The 19,402-nt window shown below is 38.6% G+C and overlaps 1 pseudogene; it reads left to right on the forward strand.

Moving 5' to 3' along the window:
• Positions 1-7,231: 7,231 nt before the first annotated feature.
• LOC132541582 (U6 spliceosomal RNA) lies at positions 7,232-7,330 on the forward strand (annotated as a pseudogene).
• The last annotated feature ends 12,072 nt before the right edge of the window (positions 7,331-19,402 follow it).

Raw genomic sequence — 19,402 nt, forward strand, 5'->3', positions numbered from 1 at the left:
AAGCTGGTCCTTGGGCTTAACGTGCTGCGCTACCACCCGACTCCCAATACTAATTTTCTTTAGCAGCTAATTGTGTTTGGCCTTGAAATCTCAAAAAAATTTGTAAGCTTGTCATATCTGTGTTTGATTCTTAGCTACTTTCCAAATTTTATGAAAGCAAGGGCCAACTGGCATTATTCTTAATATTTCACCTACCACCTGACACACAGTAGCAGTTGGTGTTGTGATATATAGGTGAAGGTATCCTCCTCATTCAGACTTGTCACAGGGCCTTGATTTCATACCCTGAGTGATTGATGGGATGCACAACAGGACACAACAGTGCTAATTTCACTGACCTTATTAGAATATGTTAATTTTCACTAGAGTGAATTGTAAACATGATCATGAATAATCTCTTTTGCTACAACATGGATGGAACTAAACGGAAGTCTAATGAGTGAGATAAGCTAGAAGGAGAAAAAATACCAGATGATATCACTCACAAATGGTGTCTAAGAAACAAAGCAAAGGACAATACATGGCAAATTTTCAATGAGAAATAGCCTGTTGCATCAGATATGGGAACTCACAAAGGGTAAGAGAGAATGACCAAGGAGAGCTTAGGGAATGTGAGTGCCTAAGGTGGAGTAAGATGGTGGTTTGGTTAAGGTAAAATGCACTGATATCTATCTTGGAGAAATGTGACAATGACACTCATGACAACAAAACATTCTGTAAGTCAACATTTTCACAGTAAAGTGATATTAGAATTGGAAAGAAGAGAAAATGAATAAAATGTCTTTATGAAGCTCTATGGACAAGAAATATTCAGCTTTTGGGACTTCATAGTGTCAAAGTCATTGATTTCTCCCTATCTGAATGCTTTCAGTCACATTCTTTTATTAATTTAGCCTGTTTCTCAGGGATTTTCAGCAGTACATGCTCCATGCACTCATGCATGATAAGCAAGATCCTCTTTACATAGTCATAAAGTCAGAGTAGAGCTCTGAGCTCCTCAGGAGAGGTAAATTTGTGGCAGAAAGATTTCAGCTGCTTATGGCTATTTTCTCTTCCAAGGAGAAACTCTCACGGTGGTGTCTTTTCCAGATTGTTCAAAGGAATTCAGATATCTATAAAACTTCTAAGATTCAGAGACATTGCCCTAAATGTAGAATGAGCTTTTGTGTGTAGCTAACGGAACAAGTGAATAATATGCTTATTGCATCATATTCCATTGCTGCATTAAAAACTCTTGGAAATAGAATTACAATAGCACACAGAACCCTAAAGATAGCTTCCCTGACAGGAATTTCTGTCAGCCTGCAGCTGCCCGGAGTCTTGCTCAGCCAGCTTTCTCTTCTGGGGATAGAAAGGAGAGGGAGCAGAAAACAGGCCTGATCTCTGGCAGTAGGAACAGGTGATAGATTTTTACCTAAAGGCACAAATTGGATGAAACATGCTATTCCTGTGCCTTTTTGCCCTCTATGGATAGTATGTTTGCCCTCAAGTTTCACTGAAACTATCAATTTTGCTTTCAAAATATATTTTGGTACCAGTTACTTAGCTGCAAATGTATTTCCAAGTGAGATTCAGGTTGGGGTTCCATACTTTAGCTTATTTCTTTGCTTTCTCACTCCCTAATCACATTCTTACCTTGTCTGATCTATATACTTGTCACCTCCTCTCTGATACTCTCTAGTGAAGAGTTAAAGTCTGTATATGTACATTATTCAGTATAAGGCATGACCCAGGGTGCACATTTAATATTATAACTTACACTATATCTTGTATTATACCTATTACCTTTCATGTTGTCATGCTTGCTTTTTAAATGTAATAATCTTGACATGAGTAGTTTATTAGTGAACACATTAGGTGATATAAATATTTTATCATTATGATAATGAAAATGACAGAGACTGCGCTGATTCTTATAATAGTTAGGATTTTCTGAATTGGGGACCAGATGGTGGAACATCTGGTTGAGCACTCACTTTACCATGCACAAGGACACAGGTTCAAGCCCCTGTAGAAGCTTCATGAGTGGTGAAGCAGTGCTGTAGGTATCTCTCTTTCTCTCCTCTCTATCTTCCCCTTCCCTCACAATATCTTTCTGTCAAGTTAAAAATGAAAGAGTGGCCATTGGGAGCATTGGATTCATCACACAGGTATTGAGCCACAACAGTAATCCTGGTGGGGAAAAAAAAGACTTTTTCTGAATTATTTCATTAGGACATAGACTAAGCTGCAGTGACAAAGGTACCCCCAAATATAGTGGCTTAAATTGGAAAGTGAGTTCTTTCCTTAAGGATGGTTAACCCAACCATCCTTAATATGCAGACTTCATCTCTAGGTCCTATGGTTATTTTCCCCCATGGTGGAAGTGGGAGAGAGGGAGCCCAGATCGTTTTGAAGTCTCCGTATCTGTTATATACCAATCCAAATAACCTAACTGCCACCTGACTTCATCTGATTATTTTAAGGCACTATGAGATGTGTCAAGGTAAGACCTAGGACATCACCTTTTTAAAATGAACAAAGGAAAGACTAGGAGGAACTATTAGCAATATCTGCTAAATTCCTTTGAGATTTTTTTTTTTTTTTTTTACCAGAGCACTGCTCAGCTCTGGCTTATGGTGGTGCAGGGGATTGAACCTGGGACTTTGGAGCCTCAGGCATGAGAGTCTCTTTGCATAACCATTATGCTATCTACCCCTGCCCGCTAAATTCCTTTGAATGTGAACCAAAATGGAACAAGAAAAGTAACAGGCATATCCAGAAATCCAGGAGAGCCTATTCATCTTTGTTACATAATTCCTCATATCCAGAAATCCAGGAGAGCCTATTCATCTTTGTTACATAATTCCTCTTTGACAGTTTTGTCCAAAAATGTTTGATGGTCAGAGTAAGACACATATTTTTGGTCTCCATTAACCTAGTATAGATGTATGGTATCACTAAATTCCATAGATAAAAATAACAATTCTAGAGAGTATAGAAATAAGAGACCTACTACTCTGATGAGACCATTCCTAGCTCACAGGACTCCTCAATTCCATATTGAGTGGTACACCTCTTAACAAAGCCACAGAACCTAGCTATAGATCAGGGCCCATGAGAGAGAACATATGTACCCATAAGTTAGGGGGGAATATACACCTTAAAGCAAAAGTGCACAATAGTTTGCAGTGACCCAAAAAAGCAAGCAAGTATAAAGACCTAAAAAAAAAAAGTACCATAAAATTATACTTATACGTCTTTCCCGTATTTGGGAGCTACTCTCTGCCCTGATCCAGCTTTCTAGTCCTATTTCCAACTTTGACACTGTCTCCACAGGCAATACTTTTGGTCCACTTGCATGTTAGATGTCGTGCTCAGGCAAAAAATTATTAAAGAAATGGGCCCCTTGGAATATACCTAAAATAGACCTACTAGCTTTCCCCAAAATGAAGACCACCCAAAACTCATCTGCTATATTCTTGCCTTTAGTTTCCTGGCTATTAAACAATTTGTTCTGCTCTATATCTTAATGTTTTTTCAGCCACCAAGTTGCAGATGCTACCATGATGCCAACCTGACTTCCCCAGACAGAAGACCTCATCATTGTACCCTGAGCCCCTACCTCTCCAGAGCTTTGCGCTACTAGGGAAAGATAAGGACAGGCTGGGAGTATGGATCAACCTGCCAACGTCCATGTTCAGTGGAGAAACAATTATAGAAGCTAGACCTTTCACCTTCTGCATCCTATAATGACCTGGGTCCATGCTCCCAGAAAATAACAATTATTTTGAGAGAGTTAAAGAATAGGAAATCTTTCAAGGAAAAGGATGGAATACAGAAGTTAAAGAATAGGAAAGAGAGAGTTAAAGAATAGGAAAGCTTTCAAAGAAAAGGATGGGATATAGAGGTCTGGTGGTGGAAGTTGTGTGGAATTGTACCCCTTTTATCTTATGGTCTTGTCGATATTTTTTATTTAATAAATAAATTGATAACAATTAAAAAAAAAAAAGAAACAAGGGACCTACTCAGACCTGAACTTCCCACAATGCTTTCAAACACTGATAGACTTCTTGCTCAGTATGGTCATCACTGGCCCAGCTACAGACTTGTGAATCCTATGGTATGGGGTCCTACCACCATGTATCATGCTTTATGCAAGACCAGTATGTGGAGAACAAAAATAGCAACAATAATCCAGAAGGACTAGCTCAGGGCGCATCCATAATAATAACAATAATACTCGGAATGTGTCTGTGCTTGTTGGATATACTACTACATTCAATTTAGAAAACCTCCTTTGGTTTCACTAACTGATAAATGAAAGAAGCTACCTTCATTAGGGTGAAAATCTTTTTCTGGTTTAATGAATGATAAATAATATTAGTAAATCGTTATCAGATGAAGCTAGTTTTCTGTTTGTAAGGCTTGCTGAAAGTGGATTATTTACAGTTTGATTGTAAAGCTCTAAACCCTCTGTTTATTAGGATGGAAAAATATCTCACTTGGATAGTGCTTTGCTTTGCCATTTACATACTCCAGGTTCTAGCAGTGGAAAAAACTTTGGTACTGTGGTTTCTTCTCCTTTCTCTTTCTCTCTCTGTCTGAAAAGGGCATGCTGGAGAAGTAAAGCCCCAGAGAGACCAGAAGAAATACAAACAAACATGCAAACAAAGAATTCCTTTGCTTATCTAAGTCAGGGTTATGTTGGATTTTGTATACAGCAGATAATGGAGGAATTTTTCGATAGTACAAGTTAATAATTGAAATACCGGTAAAGTTTTTTATAGAAACGTTCTTAGAGAAATGTGCATATAAGATGTAACTACAAAAGTTAATGAAACATACTCCAGTGATGGCATGTTTTATAATTTTTGAAGAATAATATATGTAAATTTAAGTCTTCCCCGTGATTAGATCCCAAATCATATTTACATCACTGTACTGAGCAAAGAGTATTTGCAGTTCAGAGATAGGTAGATACTTTAAAAATTCATGTCACTTAAGATTTTACATAATGCCCTTTGACTACTTATTCTCTACATGAAAATTACTTTATGATCTATTTGGTAATCAGCTCCAAGAATGGGAAGCAGTATAAGAAATTTTCTGCTATAGCTTGGAGAGTAATTAAGCAAAAATGTTATGGGGCATATATTTAATAGAACATTACCTCACAATTAAAAAAGATGAGATTATATTGTTTAGGACAAAGTGGATGGACTACCGGTAATTAGCTTAGTGAAATAAGTAAAGAGGTGAGGGGACAGATAGCTTAATGGTTATGTAAAGAGACTCTTATGCCAGAGGCTCCAAAGTCCCAGGTTCAATCCCCCACACACCACTATAAACCAGAGTTGAGCAGTGCTCTGGTAAAAAAAAAGAAAAAAAAAGTGAAGTGGTGAAAGATAACCACAGGATTGTTTCACTGAGAAGTGGAATACAGACAACTAAAGCAAATTAAGAGTAACAAAAGTAACCAATTTTCTCTTAGACTTTATGACAGTGATGGTCATCATGATGGGGAGGAGGGAGTTGGGGGGGTTTACAGATCTTTGGTGGTGAGTGTGGTGACTGTGTGTGGGTATGATTAACCCTCTGAAATTATATAACTTTAAACCACTGTTAAGTCACTTATTAAAAAAAGTCAAAGCATCTGCGACATAGCTCAATTGTATAGTGTGCTGTTTTGCCTTGTATGTGACCAAAGTTTGAACTAGGCTCCTACTGCATTCAGTTCTGTTGTCTCTTTCACTCTTTCTGATCCTCTGTCTCTATATAAAATAAACAAATAAATAAAGTTTTAAGCAGGGTTACAGAACTAATACAGAAACTAGAAATGCCTCCAAAGGGACTGAGAGAGCATAATGGTTATGTAAAAGACTTTCATGCCTAAAGATGTGAAGTCCCAGAGACAGCCATAAACCAGAGCTTAATAGTCAGTGCTCTGGTTAAGGGGAGAAGGAGGAAGATGAGGAAAAGGAGGAGGAGAGGGATGAGAAGAAGGAAAAGGAGAAGGTGAAGACAAAGGAGAAGGAGAAAGAGGAGAAGAAGGAGAAGGAGGAGAAGGAGAAGGAGAAGAAGAAGAAGAAGAAGAAGAAGAAGAAGAAGAAGAAGAAGGAATAATGGAAATAAATGAAGGAAGGAAGGAAGGAAGGAAGGAAGGAACGAAGGAACGAAGGAACGAAGGAAGGAAAGAGGTAGATAGAAAAGAAAAGCCTCCAAAGGAAAAAAGAAACTTGCTTGTTTAACTCACAAATCACAGTATGAAAATCCTTTCATTGCAATTGATTTAAAATTAACATTAAAGACCTCTTGTCTTTCTTTTTTTTTTTTTAAAGATTTTATTTATTTATTAATGAGAAACATAGGAAGAGAGAGAAAGAGCCAGACATCACTCTGGCACATGTGCTGCAGGGGACTGAACTCAGGACCTCAAGCTTGAGAGTCCAATGCCTCATCCACTGCACCACCTCCCCAGACCACACCTCTTGTCTTTCAAATAAGCTCTTTGGTATATTGAGGTATATGATTTTGCAAATAAAAATTTAGTCATATGCAGCAGATTTTTAATAGAAAATATAGTGTGTGATAGATGTAAGAATTTTACAATTTTCAGATTGCTTTTCAATTTTCTTGCTGTTAAAATGTGTCATTGAATTTACAACACATCTGGTTTCCTCTAATCTCTCTATGTGGTTTGAATTGCAGAAACTGAAAGGTCTGGTTGAGTGACTTTTATAATAGGAACATTCAAACCCAATCCAATTAGGGTAGCCTTCAAAGACTAACCCAATGCTATTTTTATACTGAAAGTTAACCCCAACTTGTAAAAAAGTAAATTAAACAAGCCTATTGCCTGAGATTTAAGAACATTTAAAGTCCATAGAGATTTCTATTGTAATTTTATATGCAAAACTGGGATTTAGCTTGGAGCCAAAACAGTGATGCCTTGTGAAATGATGACTTAAATAATGGTAGAGAACCAAATAAAGGCCAAGAACTGGGAAGAAGAATTAAACACAAAACCATGCAATGCTCTTACCAGGTCATAATTGATGGGGCCAACTGCATGGTTGCATGTTAAGACTGGAAATATCAAAGGTGTGACAAAGGGAACATTGGAAAGTTCATTCTACTTCCTGGAAAAAAAAGAAGAACGGGTTCTAGTCTAGTCACATTATATTTAGGGGGCATTTTCATATTATAACCTACAGTTTTGTCGATCATTATTAAATCAATAAAATAGAATGCTCATTCGGCAGGACATACACTAAAAATTGGAATGATGCAGAGAAAATTAGCATGGCCCCTGCATAAGGATAAAATGCAAAGGACTTTTCAAAGTTAACCCAATTACCAAATAATGTGATGATAACATTAACTATCCATTGTCTTTTTGAACCCTAAGACAGCAGGAACCTCACATCTCCATTATAGAGCCTATATTTCCCCCAGTCCTGGAACCTTAGGATAGGGTCCACATTCCCGCATGCCTCTCCCAATCCATATCAAATAATATTGCATCTGCCGATCGCAACCTAATGAACGCAACGATTGCCACCTCAACATGCTTCAGCTCAGACTGTGTCCAGAGACTTCAGGTGTGGAATGACAATGAAGTGTTTTTTATTTCTTGCATATATATGAAATAGAGCGTGACAATGAAATTGAAGAACATTCTCTGTTCATTAGCAGAATTGGCAGAATAAATATTATTAAAATGGCAATCCTGATAAAAGCAATCTATACATTCAATGTAATCACTATTAAAATTCCAAGGACATATTTCAAGGAAATTAAACAAGTTATCCAATAATTTGTATAGAATTATAGAAAAAATCCACAAATAGCAAAAGTTCTTCTGAGAAAACAGAAGAAAAATGGAGGCATCACAATTTCTGAGTTCAGTTTATATTATAAAGCAATAGTATTTAAAACAGTGTGGTATTGCAACAAAAGTGGATATATGGACCAATGGAACAGGATAGAGAGCCTATAACTAAACCCAACCAACCATATGTATGCACATTATATATGATAAAGGGGCCAAAACTGTTCAATGAAGAGAAGAAAGTCTCTTTAACAAATGGTGGTGTTGGGTAAATTGGACAACCAAATGCAGAAAAATGAAACTAGATACCACTTAATATCATGAACCAAAATTAACTCAGGATGGACCAAAGATATGGATATTAGACCTGAAACTATAAAATATATAGAAGAATATATTGGTGAAACATTTCAGGACCTTAACATTAAAGACATGTTTGGAGACTCCACCCAATGGGCAAGGGAAACAAAAACAAGAATGAACAAATGGGAGAGTATCAAATTGAAAATCTTCTACACATCAAAAGAAAATTTCATAAGGATAAACAGCAAACCCAGCAAATGGGAAAAGATATTTATTTACGCACAACACTTCAGACAAGCAGTTAATATTAAGCATCTTGTGAATTTTAGCAAGCACACTACCACCTAACCTCTCCAGGACTTCTATTGTACTTCACAGGGCAAGTATTTTTTTTAAATGTTACATATGTTTGCACACAGGATGAAATTAGAGGTTCCATGGTGCAATTTAAAGAGTTTAGAATATTTATCAGACTGAGAAATGAGTGACAGGTGTTTTCCTTTGTTCAATCAATCATTTTACTAGGGAAATGATGATTTATAAAACTGTTGCTATTACATGTTAACTGTTTCTTATTTCCTCATAATGGTTGTCAGCACAATCTCCACCAATCTGTCTTCTTCCTCCACAACAGAATGCAAGGTCCTTAATCCTTTCTCAGTCTCATACTCTCTCCTCCTTTATAGTGTTTGGATCTGATGTAATAGACCATTGCTAATTAAAGCTTCACCCTGCATTTTCCTTTATTTATTTATTATTTTTGTTTCATAAGTTCCACCTAAGAGTCAGATCATCTGATAGCAGCAACAAATGCTGGAGAGGTTGTGGGGACAGAGGAACCCTTTTACATTGCTGGTGGGAATGTAAATTGGTACAGCCTCTGTGGAGAGCAGTCTGGAAAACTCTCACAAGGCTAGACATGGACCTTCCATATGATCCAGTAATTCCTCTCCTGGGGTTATACCCCAAGGACTCCATAACAGCCAACCAATAAGAGGTGTGTACTCCTATGTTCATAGCAGCACAATTCATAATAGCTAAAACCTGGAAGCAACCCAGGTGCCCAACAACAGATGAGTGGCTGAGAAAGCTGTGGTATATATACACAATGGAATACTATGCAGATATCAAGAACAATGAACCCACCTTCTCTGACCCATCTTGGACAGAGCTAGAAGGAATTATGTTAAGTGAGCTAAGTCAGAAAGATAAAGATGGGTATGGGATGATCCCACTCATCAACAGAAGTTGACTAAGAAGATCTGAAAGGGAAACTGAAAGCAGGACCTGACCAAATTGTAAATAGGGCACCAAAGTAAAAACCCTGTGGTGAGGGGTAGACATGCAGCTTCCTGGGCCAGTGGGGGGTGGGAGTGGGTGGGAGGGATGGGTCACAGTCTTTTGGTGGTGGGAATGGTGTTTATGTACACTCCTAGCAAAATGTAGACATATAAATCACTAATTAATTTGAGAGGGGGAAAATCAATTGTATGTCTCAAAGTTTTTCAAAACACAAACTGAATCTTTAATATATAGGCTGTGTATTTGATATGAGGACTCTCTCACAAGCCTAGACCAAGTAGATCAGAAGCATCCAATAGCACAGCTATATACAAGATACTGGATACTGTACAGCAAACCCTAACAAAAGGACTTTTCAAAGTTAACCCAATTACCAAATAATGTGATGATAACATTAACTATCGATTGTCTTTTTGAACCCTAAGACAGCAGGAACCTCACATCTCCACTATAGAGCCCCTACTTCCCCCAGTCCTGGAACCCTTGGATAGGGCCCACTTTCCCGTATGCCTCTCCCAATCCATATCAAATAATATTGCATCTGCCGATCACAACCTAACCAACACAACGATTGCCACCTCAACATGCTTCACTTCAGACTGTGTCCAGAGACTTCACATGTGGAATGACAACCCTTCAGCTTCATTACTCGGGTGAGACCTTTCCTTTCACAGTATACTCTAATTTCATCTCAGGTGATTCACTTTCTATCAAAGTCCCAAAACCTTGACATACACCAGTTTCTGTGAGAGAGAGCATATCTTCACACGTATCTATAAACTACTGCAAAATGTATACCTGAAAGCAGAAGTACACTAGAGTTTGCAGTGAGTACTTCCCTAACACTTCCTCTCCACTATTCCAAGCTTTGGGTCCATGATTGCTCAACAATTTGTTTGGCTTTGTATGTTAACTCTCTTTTCAGTCACCAGGTTCCAGATGCCATCAGGATGCAGGCCAGGCTTCCCTGGATTGAAGACCCCACCAATGTGTCCTGGAACTCAGCTTCCCCAGAGACCCACCCTAATAGGGAAAGAGAGAGACAGACTGGGAGTATGGACCGACCAGTCAACACCCATGTTCAGCGGGGAAGCAATTACAGAAGCCAGACCTTCTACCTTCTGCAACCCACAATGACCCTGGGTCCATGCTCCCAGCGGGATAGAGAATGGGAAAACTATCAGGGGAGGGGATGGGATATGGAGAATGAGTGGTGGGAATTGTGTGGAGTTGTACCCCTCCTACCCTATGGTTTTGTTAACTAATCCTTTCTTAAATAGAAAAAAAAATTCAGATCATCTGGTATCCATCCTTCCCATTCTCTTATTTCAGTTAACATAATTCCTTCAAGTTCCATCTCCATGTTGTAGTAAAAGAGATGTCATCATTTTATGCAGCTTTGCAGTATTCTATTCACAATGTTATTAACCATCTGCTAAGGTATATTTCATTGTTTCTTTCTTCTTCTTTTTATCAGCTCTGGCATATGGTGGTGTGGGATATTGAACCTGGATCTTGGGCATGAGTTTCTTTGCATAACCACTGTGTTATCTCCCCTGCTCAAGTATATTTCTGATTTTTTTTCTTTGTTTTTTTCTCCTTTTTTCTATATTTCTGATTTTTAAAAAAATCCACTCAGATTTCTCACTGTATGCTTGGGAGAAATAGCATAGGTTTCTGAATCAACTTTTCTGTGTATTTTTCAGAAAGTCCTGTTAGGAGTGCCATGCAATCATTATCATTAAAAATCTGAAGGTGATTTAATATTTAGGAAAACTATCGTGATACATTAGAAAACAGATCATAAAATTGTGTTCCCACTGTGATAATTATGAAAAAAATTATCAGTATCTATGAATAATAAAATTAAAAAGCAACTCAGTTTTATCTGTCTGAGTGTCAGGAAACTGTAAAAACCTTTTTCACATTCTGATTTCTGATAACTATGCTTAGACCATGAATATTCATTTAAGAAGTTGATTGCTAATTTTAAATTAGTATTTGAGAAGATTGCTGTGCTCCTAATTATGAATGTGATAGTCACTTAGAGATATGATTCACCTCAGATGAGGTGAAACATACAGTATATCCAGTATGACATGTTAGAAAGGGACCATGAGTTAAAGAATAGATATCTCTATGGAGGAAGAAATCAAATGTTATCTGTAAGTTGTGAAAAACATATTAAAGGTTTAAAAAAATGTGTTTTTTTTTTAATCAAGTGGTACTGTAATAAGAACAAGGCTATATATGATCCTCCTGAAAAAATAAAATGTGTAAGCAAGGAATCTCTAAAATAGATCACAGAAGTACAACTTGGAGCCCTAAGTTGTATTGGATAAATATTAAAAAAAAGAAGAAGAAAGAAAAGAAAAGAAAAGAAAAGAAAAGAAAAGAAAAGAAAAGAAAAGAAAAAGAAAAAGAAAAAGAGGGAGCTGGGCGGTAGCACAGTGGGTTACGCCCATGTGGTGCAAAGCGCAAGGCCGGCATAAGGATCCAGATTTGAGCCCCCAGGCGTTGAAGCAGGTCTGCAGGTGTCTTATCTTTCTCTCCCCCCATGCTGTCTCCCCCTCCTCTCTCCACTTCTCTCTGTCCTATCCAACAAAGACGATGACAATAATAACTGTCGTTTTCGACGGGTTAGGTTGTTTTCTCCGGGCTGGCTTCACGGGCAGGTAACAGATGACCAGGGACTCATAGTTGAGCTGTAGGCAGTATCTCTTTATTCATGCAGGACGCAGCACAATCTAAGACGAGCTAAGCTAAACTCAAGGTAAAGTACTCCAAAACTCACAATGCTGTCTTTATATATACTTGCCAAGTAGGGTGGAAACAGGGTGTGACATAGAGAGGGTGGAGAGAAAAGTGACTGGTGACAATCAGAGTGTGACAAGGAGAGGATCAGGGTGTGACAAGGAGGGGGGGTGGAGCAAAAACATATCATGAAACAGTGGGGATTGAACCAATGCCCTGGAGGGAGGTACTTGTTAACAGCGGTTATATAAATAGAATGAAGTGGTTATGTAAATAGAATAGTGTTAAGCAGGGGGGATTTAAACCAAATGAAACAGAAGGGGTCTCATGCATACCAACAAATAACTACAACAATGAAACAAGGGCAGCAAAAGGAATAAATAAATAAATACAATATTTAAAAAACAGTTAAAAAAAAAGAGAGAGAGAAAGGCTGTATGACTTTTCTTTGTTGTCACCAGGGCTTTGACACTCCAGAATGACTTTTTTTCTTTTTCCTTTCTTTCTTTTTTTAAATATTTATTTACTTTCCCTTTTGTTGCCCTTGTTGTTTATTATTGTTGTAGTTATTATTGCTGCAGCTGTTGTCATCATTGTTGGGTAGGACAGAGAGACATGGAGAGAGGAGGGGAAGACAGAGAAGGAGAGAGAAAGACAGACACCTGCAGACCTGCTTCACCGGTTGTGAAGCGACTCCCCTGCAGGTGGGGAGCCAGGGGCTGGAACTGGGATACTTATGCGGGTACTTGCATTTCACGCCATGTGCGCTTCAATCGCTGCACTACCACCTGATTCCCCTTTCTTTTTTTCTTTTCTTTCAGCTAGAAAGTACTGGGCAGAGACAGAGAGAGAGAGAGAGAAGGAAAGACACAATAGAATCCAAATAGAATTCACTGTGATAGTGAATGGCGCTCAAATATGGGTTATATGCACAGCAATGCAGGCACCCTTTAAGAGGGGCTATCTTGCTGGACCTGAACAAATTTTCTAAAAAGCTTTTCAATAAAGTTTATTTATTTATTCATTTTTTACTTACCACCAGTATCATTACTGGGGTTCAGTGGCAGCAGCACAAATCCACTGCTCCTGACAGCCGTCCTCCCCCGCCTTGTTTTTCCCTTTCTATTTTATTGGGTAGGATAGAAATTCAGAGGTGAGGGAGAGATAGAGACAAAGAGAGAGGGCCAGGGGTTGGTGCACCTAGTTAAACACACATACTATGGTGCACAAAGACCTGAATTCAAGCTTGTGCAAGTAGAAAGCTTCACAAATGACATAGAGCTGCAGGTGTCTCTCTGTCACTCCCCCTCTCTATCTCCTCCTCCCCTCTCAGTTTCTCTCTGTTTCCATCCAATAATAAATAAATAAAATTAAAAAGAGAGAGAGATGAAGAAAAAAATAAACCTGCAGACCTGCTTCACTGCTCTTGAAGCTTCCCCCTTGTAGGTGGGGTGTGGAGACTAGAACCCAGGTCTTTCTGCATGGTAATATATGCAGTTTACAGGGTACACCACCACTGGGCACTTCAACAAAAGCTTTAAATGAAGATGAAAATGGAGAACTGGGGTTTGATATGGGAAAAATTAAGTTATATTGAAATAATACTGACTAACGGAAGAATAGATATGACTTCAAAAAATATCCCACAATCTTGTCAATCATTATTAAATCTCTAATAAAAATTTAAAATATCAAAAAAAAAACACCCCATGGAGTGAAGATACATAGTAAAGATGCCATGTTGATATATATATATATATATATATTATTCTTGCAAGCCCATTAAAAGATAGTGATAAACTGGGTACATGTGTACACATACCCATAAATTAGGGGCAACTATACCCCTCAAAGTAAAAGTGCTCAATAGTAAACTGTGATTAGACTTAGACCTAATAATCTCAGCAATCAAGTAGAAAGGCCTAGAGAAGGCACCAGAAATTGTCTAATCAAATATTTACTGTTTAGGCCTAGACACACTCCTCTCATACCCCATAGTTTACTTCCTTAAATCACTCAATCTAATCAAATAACTACACGAAAGAAAGCAAGATATATCTCCTAGTTTCTTCTGATAGCATCAGCATTATTGTCACCCTTTGATAATCCTTAGAAGACATGCTGTATATAATTAGCCAAGAGATATACGGGCAAAAATATTTACATATCTGTCAAAGTTCAGGGTGCCAGTATGCAGGGCTAGCTTCCCGGCGGGAGACAGACGACCAGGGACACATGGCTGAGCGGAGAAGCAGTATTTCTTTATTCACGAGCCAATGGTTCAAAAAACTAATCTAATCTAATCTAATCACAATCCAATTTTGTCTTGGCTCTCTTTCCTCCAGCAGAAGAGTCAGGAACCAAGGAAGTATGTAGGATACGGAGCGGGGAGAAGGAAGAAGCAAGGAAAGGCAAGGACTAAACCAAAATCTCCTGGAGGCAGGGGGAGTGAGACCAAACCAACGTAACAGAATGACTATGTAAATAGACTACAACGTCAAGCAATGTAACAGAAGGGATCCCAGAAGCAGAACTAGAAGCATACTAACACATATCAACTAAAGAATAACTCTTGTCTCTATGAAAACCTTTATTAGAAGCATCAAACAGGTAAATGCAGTAAGACTTAAGGTTAGCTTAAACTCCACTAAAATCCTAGGTGTATTTCCCCGCCTAACTTGAAGCCAGACCCAATAAACCTAATACCAGTTTGGATACAAAAAATGACACTCAACATTTTAATAACTGGGAGAAAGTCTAAGCTTGTCAGATAAAGAAAGGATTATAAAAACTGGATTAAAGGCAAGTGACTGGCTCACTAAATGATGGTCTTTTTGGTCAGTACTAGCCCACCTCAACATCTGAGGCTCTAGTCAGGGAATCCTTGGATTCCCACATAGACCTCTAGTAGATCCTTCTCTCTACCACCACTCATCACTTTCATCAGGAACACCAATCATTGTAAGCCCTCTTGTTGGCCATTCTAGGACCCTGCCCTCACTATAAAGCAGCAATTGTGGGGACTGCTCCACCCTCTGAAGGGAGGCTGGGTCATCCTACCCTGCCACTCAAGGAAGACTGGTCCTGAAATGAGTACAGCCTAGATTTCAGCTGTGACCATGGACTCTGAGTTCAGACTGACAGGGACTAAGAGGTTACACAGGCTCCTATGCTAAATAGAAATATATACGGGACCTCACTAAGATTGATGGGACAAACAGTTAATTGTATTCAAGTTTGGGGAGCTACTCTCTGTCCTAATCCAAAAAAAAAACTCTACTCTCAACTCTGACTACATTTTTCCAGATGATATTTTTAGTTTACCTGCATGTTAGCTATCAAGCTCAAACAAAAATTACTTAAATTATGGAACCCTATGAACATACCTAACATAGACTTCCTAGCTTCTGTTCACCATAAGGTCCCTATTCCCTTCTGCTCTTTTCCTACTTTTTTAGTTCCTGTTTATTGTTTAATTTTATTTATTTTTTTTTTTCTGTTTTTTTTTCTTTACTTTTTATTTATTTATTTAAGAAAGGATAAATTAACAAAACCATAGGGTAGGAGGGGTACAACTCCACACAATTCCCACTACCCAATCTCCATATCCCATCCCCTCCCCTGATAGGTTCCCCACTCTCTATCCCTCTGGGAGCATGGACCCAGGGTCATTGTGGGTTGTAGAAGGTGGAAGGTCTGGCTTCTATAATTGCTTCCCCGCTGAACATGGGCGTTGACTGGTTGGTCCATACTCCCAGTCTGTCTCTCTCTTTCCCTATTAGGGTGGGTCTCTGGGGAAGCTGAGTTCCAGGACATATTGGTGGGGTCTTCAATCCAGGGAAGCCTGGCCTACATCCTGATGACATCTGGAACCTGGTGACTGAAAAGAGAGTTAACATACAAAGCCAAACAAATTGTTGAGCAATCATGGACCCAAAGCTTGGAATAGTGGAGAGGAAGTGTTAGGGAAGTACTCACTGCAAACTCTAGTGTACTTCTGCTTTCAGGTATATATTTTGTAGTAGTTTATGGATACATGTGAAGATATGCTCTCTCTCACAGAAACTGGTGTATATCAAGGAAAAGAAAGTGAACCACCTGAGATGGAAAAGGAAAGGTCTCACCCGAGTAATGAAGCTGAAGGGTTGTCATTCCACATGTGAAGTCTCTGGACACAGTCTGAAGTGAAGCATGTTGAGATGGCAATCGTTGTGTTGATTAGGTTGTGATCGGCAGTTGCAATATTATAGTTTGGTCAGGTCCTGCTTTTAGTTTCCCTTTCAGATCTTCTTAGTCAACTTCTGTTGATGAGTGGGATCATCCCATACTCATCTTTATCTTTCTGACTTAGCTCACTTAACATAATTCCTTCTAGCTCTGTCCAAGATGGGTCAGAGAAGGTTGGTTCATTGTTCTTGATAGCTGCATAGTATTCCATTGTGTATATATACCACAGCTTTCTCAGCCACCCATCTGTTGTTGGGCACCTGGGTTGCTTCCAGGTTTTAGCTATTATGAATTGTGCTGCTATGAACATAGGAGTACACACTTCTTTTTGGTTGGCTGTTATGGAGTCCTTGGGGTATAACCCCAGGAGAGGAATTACTGGATCATATGGAAGGTCCATGTCTAGCCTTGTGAGAGTTTTCCAGACTGCTCTCCACAGAGGCTGTACCAATTTACATTCCCACCAGCAATGCAAAAGGGTTCCTCTGTCCCCACAACCCCTCCAGTATTTGTTGCTGCTGTCCTTTTTGATGTATGCCATTCTTACAGGAGTGAGGTGGTATCTTAGTGTTGTCTTAATTTGCATTTCTCTGACAATCTGTAACCTAGAGCAGTTTTTCATATGTTTGTTAGCCTTTTGGATCTCCTCTGAGGTGAATGTTTTGTTCATATCCTCTGTCCATTTTTGAATGGGGTCATTTGCTTTTTTGGTGCTAAGTTTGCTGAGCTCTTTATATATTTTGGTGATTAGTTTCAGGTCTGATGTATGGCATGTGAAGATCTTCCCCCATTCTGTGAGGGGTCTCTTTGTTTGTTTAATAGTTTCTTTGGATGTGCAGAAGCTTTTCAATTTGATGTAGTCCCATTGATTTGTTTCTGCTTTAGTCTTCCTTGCAATTGGATTTGATTCATCAAAGATGTCCTTGAGGTATAGGTGGGAAACTGTTTTACCAATGTTTTCCTCTAAGTATTTGATTGTTTCTGGTCTGACATCCAGGTCTTTGATCCTTTTGGAGTTGATTTTTGTTTCTGGTGAGATAAAGTGGTTCAATTTCATTCTTCTGCATGTTACAACCCAGTTTTCCCAGCACCATTTATTGAAGAGAGCCTCCTTTTTCCATTTAATCCTTTGGACCCCCTTATCAAAGATTAGATGTCCATAGGTGTGGGATATTTTTCCGTTTTCTATCTTACTGCCTTTCAGCCACAAAGTTGTAGATGCTACTGACTTCTGAGGGCAGAGGACTTCACCAATGTTTTTTGGAATCTGACCTTTTCAGAGCCCTACCTCACTAGGGAAAGATAGAAATATTTTTCTCCATTCACCTGATGACCAAAGACATGAGTCTTTTCTGTATCCTCTGTAATATCATCTGTGTTGGTCTCCTAAATGTAAGGGGTATTTCAGTATCACTCTGAGCTGTGGAATTCTCTGTATTCCATTTTTCTTGTTAATTGATATGTTTCTCTTGGGAGAATAATCAAGGAAGCTTGGAGAGAAATAATAAAGGAAGATGACCAGAGTGCTCTGAACTCCAATTCCATCAGGACCCAGAGAAAGAAGAGGGAAAAAGGAAGGACATTTGGGAATATTAATAGGTGTAGGTGTGGCTTAGAAAGGAATAGAAGGCAGGACAATAGAAAAAAAAAGGGAGAATGCAAATATATATAAATATAGACAGATTGTTGCAGAAATAGTAGTCAATCCATATCTGCAAACTTGAGAGAACTACTGTAGCTTCCAACATAGGGAATGGGGATACAGAACTGTGGTGATGGGAACGGTGTGGAATTATACCCCTGTTATCTTACAATTTTGTAAATCAATATTAAGTTACTGATAAAATTTTTTTTTAAATCAAGGAATCTCTTTATTATACATCTTAGTAAATTAGCCAGGAAAATTAATATTCTAAGCCTAATCTTTCTATTTTCTAATCTCCCTCTTGATCTTGACTTCACATTGGGCATGGGCTGCCGGTCTTTGTAGCAAGGTAATAAGACCCTGCTCAAGCAGAGAATGGACAGTTTCTGTTTAAGAGGTGATTATTCACACCATTAAGCTACATAGTTAAGTTACAAAGTGACTCAAATCTTTGTGTTGCCAATTTGAAGTGAAGACAGCTGAGAAAGCAATCATCAGCACAAGTGCAAAAATCATGCAGATGGCAAAGATTCCAACAATAAATTTTGTCATGAGACCAACAGAGACTCACATTCATCTAGACAGAGACCGGCAGGCACAAGGTGAATGTGAATATAGTTTCCTTTCCCAGTTACTTAACAACCTCAATATAGAGGAAGAAAACCTCCAACTACAAATCCTCCTCACATATATTTTAAAAGCACTAGTAAGTTTTCCAGGGAAACCTTATGGTCCTAAATTAGCTCAATGATGGGACAAAGGTTTGACTATGAATAAAGACTGACACATAAAATGTAAAGGTAGCAACAAAAACCACAAATGACCCAATTCAAAAGTAGGGAGAGGATACGAACAGAACATTCACTATAGATATATGAAAAATTTCTCCAAGTCACTGATTGTCAGAGAAATTCAAATAAAGATAACAATGAGATATCACCTCACCCCTGTGAGAATGTCATACATCAGAAATGACAGCAACAAAAAATGCTGGAGAGGTTGTGGGGGGAAAGGAACCCTCCTGCACTGCTGGTGGGAATGTAAATTGGTCCAACCCTTGTGGAGAGCAGTCTGGAGACCCCTCACAAGACTAAAAATAGATCTTCCTTATGAACCAGTAATTCTTCTCCTAGAGATATATTCCAAAGAATCAAGCACACCCATCCAAAAAGATACGTGTACATCTATGTTCGTAGTAGCACAATATGTACTAGCCAAAACCTGGAAGCAACTACATATCCAACAACAGATGACTGGCTGGGAAATTTGTGGTATATATACATAGTGGAATACTACTCAGCTACTAAGAATAATGAATTCACCTTCTTCAACCCATCTTGGATGGAGCTAGAAGGAAT

Source organism: Erinaceus europaeus, chromosome 11 (genome assembly GCF_950295315.1).
Source record: "Erinaceus europaeus chromosome 11, mEriEur2.1, whole genome shotgun sequence".
NCBI lineage: Eukaryota > Metazoa > Chordata > Mammalia > Eulipotyphla > Erinaceidae > Erinaceus > Erinaceus europaeus.